The sequence below is a fragment of the Eleginops maclovinus genome, chromosome 3, assembly GCF_036324505.1.
Source record: "Eleginops maclovinus isolate JMC-PN-2008 ecotype Puerto Natales chromosome 3, JC_Emac_rtc_rv5, whole genome shotgun sequence".
In the NCBI taxonomy this organism is placed as follows: Eukaryota; Metazoa; Chordata; class Actinopteri; order Perciformes; family Eleginopidae; genus Eleginops; species Eleginops maclovinus.
Genome location: NC_086351.1, coordinates 21,030,522 through 21,038,438, shown reverse-complemented (window position 1 = coordinate 21,038,438; position 7,917 = coordinate 21,030,522). Strand labels below are relative to the sequence as shown.

The 7,917-nt window shown below is 43.1% G+C and overlaps 1 pseudogene; it reads left to right on the top strand.

Annotated features, from left to right (window-relative positions):
* Nucleotides 1-766: 766 nt before the first annotated feature.
* LOC134861713 (zinc finger BED domain-containing protein 5-like) lies at nt 767-3,993 on the top strand (annotated as a pseudogene).
* The last annotated feature ends 3,924 nt before the right edge of the window (nt 3,994-7,917 follow it).

The following is a 7,917-nucleotide window of genomic DNA, read 5'->3' as shown; positions in this document are numbered from 1 at the left end:
CTTCAGCGCAGCGCCCACCCATTGCACGTTGGAATCAACCAAATATGAGCTAGATCAGCTATATATATATATATATATATATATATATATATATATATATATACACACTTTGTTCAGCTACTAAAGCTTAGAGCAGAGGATGTTCTAAAGCCTTGGCTCAGTAAGCCCTGTAACCATTACACAAGTCCAGAAGTGCAGAATGTGATGCTAAATATTATGGGCAACTCCGTTGTGCGAAAAATATCAAAGGAAATACATGAGGTGTCCACACTCATGTACTCCATCATAATTGATGGAGTACAAGATTTGTCTGGGAATGAACAAGAGGCCATATGCCTACGCTATGTAGATAGTGATTTGCTACCTCATGAGGACTTTGTAGGCCTCTATCAAGTCTCCTCAACAACAGGGAAAGAGTTGGCTCGGATGGCAACTGATGTCCTCCTTCGATTGAACCTGCCTTATCCTGCCTTCGCGGGCAGAGCTATGATGGGGCAGCCAATATGGCAGGTGGAGCTAAAGGCGTTCAGGCAGTCATAAAGGAAACACAGCCTCTTGCTCTCTATGTTCATTGTGGTCCTCATTGCATTAATCTGGTGACTCAGACAGCCTGTAGCACAAGCACTATTGTGTCTGATGCGCTGGATTTAGTCCACAAACTTGGCAACCTGTACCATCTATCTGGGAAATATAAGACAATATTTAAGGAGGTTGCCCAGTCGGAAGAAGGGAGTTTCAGAACTCTGAGGCCCCTCTGCCCCACACGATGGCTCATGAGGGTGGTAGCTATCCAGGCAGTTGTAGATCAATATGAAAAGATTTTGGTCAGTCTTAAGGAAATGGCATCTGGTTCCTCTGACACTTGCATAACTGCAAGGGGGCTTCTGGAGAGGTTTCAGAAGGGCCACATTTTGCTCAGCCTGATTATGGCCCTTGAAGTTCTAAAAGAACTTGAATGTCTCAACCGCTCCCTTCAGAGCAAGACAGTGAGTGTCTCAGGGATGCTGGCTGCGGTTGATTGTGTGAAAAACACAATTCAAGTAAAGAGATCTGATGAAACATTTCATCGTATATATACCCAAGCCTGTGATATGATCCAGGAGTTGGACATTGAGGCTATCCAGACTCCTCATATCCGGAGACCCCCAAAGCGCTTCACAGGAAATGCACCTGCATTTAGACCTACTTCCCCTGAGGAGTTCTACAGAATAGAATTCTTTAAAATGTTGGATGTAGTTGAGGTCCAGTTGACAAAGTGCTTCGACCAGAGCAGCTTCCAAACACTCAACATACTGGAAAGGGTGTTAATAACTGGAAAGGTGGAGGATGTGGATGTGGTCAGTTCTTACCCAGAACTAGACCAGCATTCTTTGGAGGTACAGCTGGCAATGTTCAAACTTCAGTATCCCTGCAGCACGTTCAGTGAAGTGGTGGATACCCTGAGAGCTATGCTGCCAGAGGTTCGAGGTTTGTTCACTCAAGTAGAAGTGTTGGTCAGGCTTCTTCTTGTTGTGCCATGCTCCTCAGCAGAAGCTGAGAGAAGTTTTAGTGCCTTGAGAAGGCTTAAGACGTGGCTGTGCTCTTCAATGTCTCAAAAGCGCTTGAACAATGTGGCTGTTTGCCACATCCACCAGGAGCATCTTGACAAACTTGACTTAGGGGAGATTTGCCAGTCATTTGTGTCTGCAAATGACAAAAGAGGTCACACTTTTGGAGCCTTTGTATGATCTCTTACTTTTGTTCTAACTGTAAAAATCCTGCTGTAGGCATGATACAGATAATAGGGGAGACATATGATTATAGGAGAAGATAGAACATTTAATGAAAGGACAAAAAAAAGGGAAATCAACAATTTTGGGGAAAGGATGGAGATAGTAAAAGCAAGCCTTTAACAGGTTGTAAGGTTGTATTGAGTTATAGTTTTATGTTCTGCAGGGCACTGAAGAGGGCTAAGTTTGATTGTAATAGGCTCTGAGTAGCCTAGGTACGCATTTTATGTTTCCTCATAACTTTTTTTTCAAGAGATTTTTTGTTGCATGACATTAAAATAGGGCTATATGTTGCCTCAAATTTACCTCATTCTTTTCTAATTCACTCTTTGATTTTTTAAATCCTCATATTTTGCTCTCATTAAAAGAAAATAAAGTGCCAAAAAAGTTGTCAGTGTCAGTCCTCAAAACATAATAGTAGTAGGTAATTGCAGACCATGTCGGCTCCAAGGAAAGACAATGAAAGAGGGAGATCATTTTGAATGTAAAATGCACCAGAATGCAGGAAATTGAATCTACTTCTTTCAAAATTTTATGGGGGAGGACCCCCAGACCCCCCACAAAAATGTGTCCCCCCCACATTCAAAAAACTGCTGACGCCCTTGGCGGACCACTGGTGGTCCGTGAGCGACCCCTAGTGGTCCGTGAGTATTTTGGTAAAATGTCACATTTGAAATTAATATATTATAAGTTTAAAGTGTTTCTCAAACTGTCTTAAAATGACTAGTATAGAGTGTAGCATAGATGTAGCGTAGCTACGTAGGTTACAATCTTATGTCATAAATGATTTGCGCGGTCAATTTGAGCTGTCAACTGACAAGATGGATCGACGGCTAAAAGACAGGTTCAGATAAAAGAAAATGAAATGACAAATCTGACGTGACAGTCAAGGTGCATCGTCCTGATGCAGGAGATCCAGCAACTACAAGTGGTTCAGCCGCAGCGACAAGTGATTTTGTGTGCGTTACTGAGTCCCAGGAGAGCGGTTCGCCGTCTAACCACCACCCGGCTGAAAGCTGTGAAACTCGGCTTGATCGCGGAAAGTCCAGCGCTAAAGTGAAGAGAAAATATCACAGCGACTACATAAAATTCGGATTTTTCTGGACTGGAGATGAAGAGGATCCCAATCCACACTGTGTTTTGTGCTACGAGTCGTTGGCTAACGAGGCTATGAAACCCGCCAAACTCAAGCGTCATTTTGAGAGCAAACACAAGGATTACATCGGGAAACCTTTAGCATTGTTTGAGAGAAAACGTGATGAACTTAAAAACACATGACGAAGGCGCCCTCACATTTTTTTGCGACGGGGGAAAATGCGAAGGCTACAGAGGCATCATACAGGGTATCCCTTCTCATCGCAAAAACAGGGAAACCTCATTCGATAGGTGAGAATTTAGTCAAACCAGCTGCCAAGGTTATGGCTAATGTATTGTTTGGGGAGAAGCAAGCGACGAAATTAACAGGGTCCCCCTCTCCAATGATACTGTCCAGCAGCGAATAACAGCCATGGCCGAAAATGTGAAAGATCAGCTGATCACACGTTTACGCCAAAGCCAGTTTTTCACACTGCAACTGGACGAGTCAACTGATATCGTGAATGAGGCAAATCTGCTGTGTTTTGTAAGGTACATTTATGATGGCGGTGTGCAGGATGAATTTCTGTTTTGTCGTTCCCTGCCGACCAACACCACAGGGGAAGCCATTTTTGACTCAGTCAACGATTTCATCCTGCAGAATAATATCGACTGGACACGATGTGTTGGTATTTGCACAGATGGTGCAACTGCAATGACTGGGAAACACAAGGGACTGGCAGCGCGCGTACGCGCAGTTGCACCTTGCGCCACAGCAACACACTGTTGCATTCACAGAGAACAGCTGGCTGTGAAAAAAATGCCACCATGCCTCAAATCAGTACTGGACGAGTCTGTGAAAATTGTTAATACAATAAAAACCAAAGCACTGAACACACGTCTTTTTAAAGCTCTGTGTGATGAAATGGGAAGTGAACACACTCGCTGGCTGTCGCGTGGGAAAGTTCTCACCCGTCTATTTGAACTGCGCGATGAGGTGATGTTATTCTTGCATCATACTGATGAACTGTATGACAGACTGCATGATTTCCAGTGGCTCTCAAAATTGGCATACCTGGCCGATGTCTTTAGCGCACTCAATGCTTTGAACTTAGCGCTGCAGGGAAAAGCCGTCACCGCCTTCAATGTGCAGGACAAAATTAAAGCCGCACGCCTCCAGATGGAATTGTGGTGTGTCCGTCTGGATCGCCAGGAGTTTGACTGTTTTCCGACGCTTATGGATTTTCTCCTCGCTGCAGATGAAGAGCTGGACGGCGGCACAGTTGCAGCCTTCAAGGAACATCTGCAAGGCCTTCACTTTCAGCTGGGAAGATATTTCCCAGAACTAGATGCAGGCTATGAGTGGATCAGGAATCCATTTGGGGACAAAACGCACATCGAACACGTCAGTTCCAAGCTCCCATCAAGACAGGTTGACAGCCTTGTGGACATCGCATCTGATTGGACACTGAGGACTTTTGGGTCCACGTCCAGCCTGAGCACCCAGAGCTGGCTGACGCTGCTCTGAAACTGTTGATGCCGTTTCCAACCACCTACAACTGTGAAGTTGGTTTTTCTACACTTGTTGGTCTGAAAACAAAGCAGCGTAACAGGATCAATGTGGACTGTGATATGAGACTAAAACTCTCCAGTTTGGATCCAGACATTGTTTCACTGATGTCTCAGCACAAGCAGCACCATTCCTCCCATTAGGTAGCAGCAGAGACATGCAGTGTATGAGTGAGTAAACAATGCTATTTGTAAATGTAACAGTGTAAATAATGACCTTGTGTTTATTGTTAAATTCTTGTTAAACTTGGGCCTGCAACCATAGTTTTACTGTATTTTATTTTTGAAAATACACAGCAGAAGTTTGTGTCGTACTAAATGCGGTGCATTTTGCGTATCTCTCTGTTCGCTCGGACATAAACTCAGTAATACATGTAGTCTATGTTTCATATGATGTGTAAAATCTATCAGCATTTACAGTTTAAATCGCATGTGAACGAAATGCTTGTAGAATCCGTAGTTGTATTTGTATTGTTGATTTAATGTGTGAACGAGCGATATAGAGAAGGTCACATAAAGCTGTTATTATTAGGCTGTAATTTGTAACATACTGTTGGAGTAGTAAGCAGGCCTATTGTATTTATTCTCGTTTATATTTAGTTATATTTAGTGTATATTTCTCCTTCCTTCTTTGTATTGAACTGTTGCACCTCAATTTCCCTCGGGATTAATAAAGCTTCTTGAATCTTGAATCTTGTTTTGGGATATTGGGGGAGTTAGGTGGTCTGTGAGTGTTTTTTTATTGGTTAAGTGGTCCTTGGTCTGAAAAAGTTTGAGAAACACTGTCCTAGAGAAACAGAGCGCCGCCGTTATATTGAGCTAGTTATATGGAAACGAGGCCTCAAGGCAGAGAATTTGCCTCAAGGAATTTTAGTAATCGAGTTATTCGAGTTACTCGAGTTATCGTTTCAGCCCTACTTTAGTGAGCAAGAATTCCCAAACTTCCAGCAGTTTGTTGAGTTCATGTTAATGGAAGAAGAGATTGCCTGTAATCCTATTACTTCATTCATTCCATGCTCTCCACTCAGCAGAGTCAAACTCAGAGGAACATCATCTGAAAGAAAAAGGAAATACAATTAGTGTTCTCCACACACAGACAGCCACAGAGACCGAAGTTAAAGGACAGGTTCTAGGCCTCCATGTATGCTCTGTCAAGACAGCAACCATGGTCTGCACTATTGTGCCGAGTTCAAAGATAAATCTCTAGACCAGCGGTTCCCAAACTTTTTTTGCAGCTCACCCCCTTCTACGTCCCAACCTGGTTGATGCACCCCCCAAAAAACGCAACAAAGCTTTGTTTTATCACCATAACTTTGTCATGAGACGTTCCACTTGACAGTTTCCCTGATTTCAGCCAGTTAATCATATTTGAAAGAATGAATGAAATGAGTTGGCACGCATATATCCTAGGCTACAGTGAAACGTAGAAGAAGACAGCGGCTGTCTTCTTCTACGTTTCAGCGGCTGTCTTCTTCTACGTTTCAGCGGCTGTCTTCTTCTACGTTTCAGCGGCTGTCTTCTTCTACGTTTCAGCGGCTGTCTTCTTCTACGTTTCTATCAAAAACTAATAAATTATAGTTTTTTGATTTAAAATAAAAGGGATTACAGAGGACATGTTTATGGTTCCTGTTTTTTTTATTGTAGCTCATGGAAAAATCCCACTTAAAAAACAACACTGTAATATTTTTACACCAGACCACCAATACATGTTTCATCTCGCGCACCCCCACTTTGGGAATCCCTGCTCTAGAGTCTAGACGAATGAAGGAAATATGTGAGGGAAAATAAACTGTGTTAAGGCTGTCTAAAGCCAGGCCATAATGCAAAGGACTGCTGTCACAGACACTCATGTGACCACTGCAAAGGAAAACATCCTACATCTCTCCATGATGACAGCTACACTAAAGTCAAAACATCATCAGTCCTGAGTCAGAGCAGCACAAATGAAACAGCAACCACACTGTCTCCTAATGTGACTACTGAGGAACCATCCGAGAATACTTCAATGATTGTGCCAGTGTGGGTTTCTTCTGTCAGCAATCCAGGTATGGAAAGGCTTGTGTATTCGTTGATCGACACTCAAAGTGACACGGTCTTCATTGAACAGGAAGTTAGCAACAGATTGCAAACAGAGACACATCCTGTGAGGCTGAAGTTAGCAACAATGATTGGAAAGGATACATTGGTGCACAGTCAAAGAGTCTCAGGTCTCAGAGTGAGAGGTTTTAACTCCACAATCCTCATTGATCTCCCTCCATCTTACACTAAGGATTGCATACCAGTGAATCGAAAACACATTCCTACCTGTGAAACGGCAAGGCACTGGAATTATCTCTGCATAATAGCAGATGAAATCCCACCACAGCTAGATTGTGAAGTTGGCCTTTTGATAGGCTATACTTGCTCAAGAGCACTGGCACCAAGGCAAGTAATCACAGGAGGAGATAGTGAACCTTATGCAATTCATACAGATCTAGGACGGAGTATTGTGGGTTTCACATCATCCCAAAATGACTCACCAAGCTTCAAAAATATGTACCACAGTTGTGAGAGTGTCAAGGAACTTCCTCCAGTGACTCCAGCAGATACATTAAGAGTATTGCAATCTGACTTTCAGGATGCGAATGAAGATGGAGATGTGCATTGTGCTCTGGTTATGGGAAAAGCCAGAGTGGCTCCAATTAAGGTGACAACCATCCCCAGGCTAGAGTTGGCAGCTGCTGTAGTGTCAGTCGCAGCAAGCAACACCTTAAAGGAGGAACTTGGTTTGGCAGATATTGATAAATATTTCTGGACTGACTCCAAAGTGGTTTTGGGGTACATCAACGACGAGGCACGTTGTTTCCACACGTTTTTCTCAAACCGAATACAGAAAATACATCTGAGTACAACTCCTCAGCAGTGGAGATACGTCTCTACTAACGATAACCCTGCTGACCTTGCATCTAGGGGTTCAAGGGCAAATGAGATTCTCACATCCAGCTGACTCACAGGACCTCAGTTTCTATTGGAGAAGGAAATACCACCAGCTGCAGATGTCATCACAGAAATACAGATTGGAGATCCTGAAATCAAAAAGATTCAGACATTAATTACACAAACAGTGGAACAAGTGAGTCTTTCAGACCGATTGACAAAGTTTTCTTCATGGTCAAAGGCAACTCAAGCTGTTGCTCGTCTCATCCGTTGTGCTAGGAGAGATAAGTCAACAAATCACAGCACAGTACAAGAACGAGAGGATGCACAGCGTTTCATCATAAGGGATTTACAGAGACAAATATATCCAGAAGAGATCAAGTTGTTCAGTAAAAAACTCAGCTCCCTCGTCAGAATAAACTGTACAAGATGGATGCCTTTCTGGATCAAGACGGACTGGTCAAGGTGGGAGGAAGACTGAAAAATGCATCTCTCCATGACTCACTCAAGCATCCAGTGATAATCCCAAAGACCATCCCATTACCAGGACAATAATAGCTCATTATCATGAGAAGGTACAACATCAAGG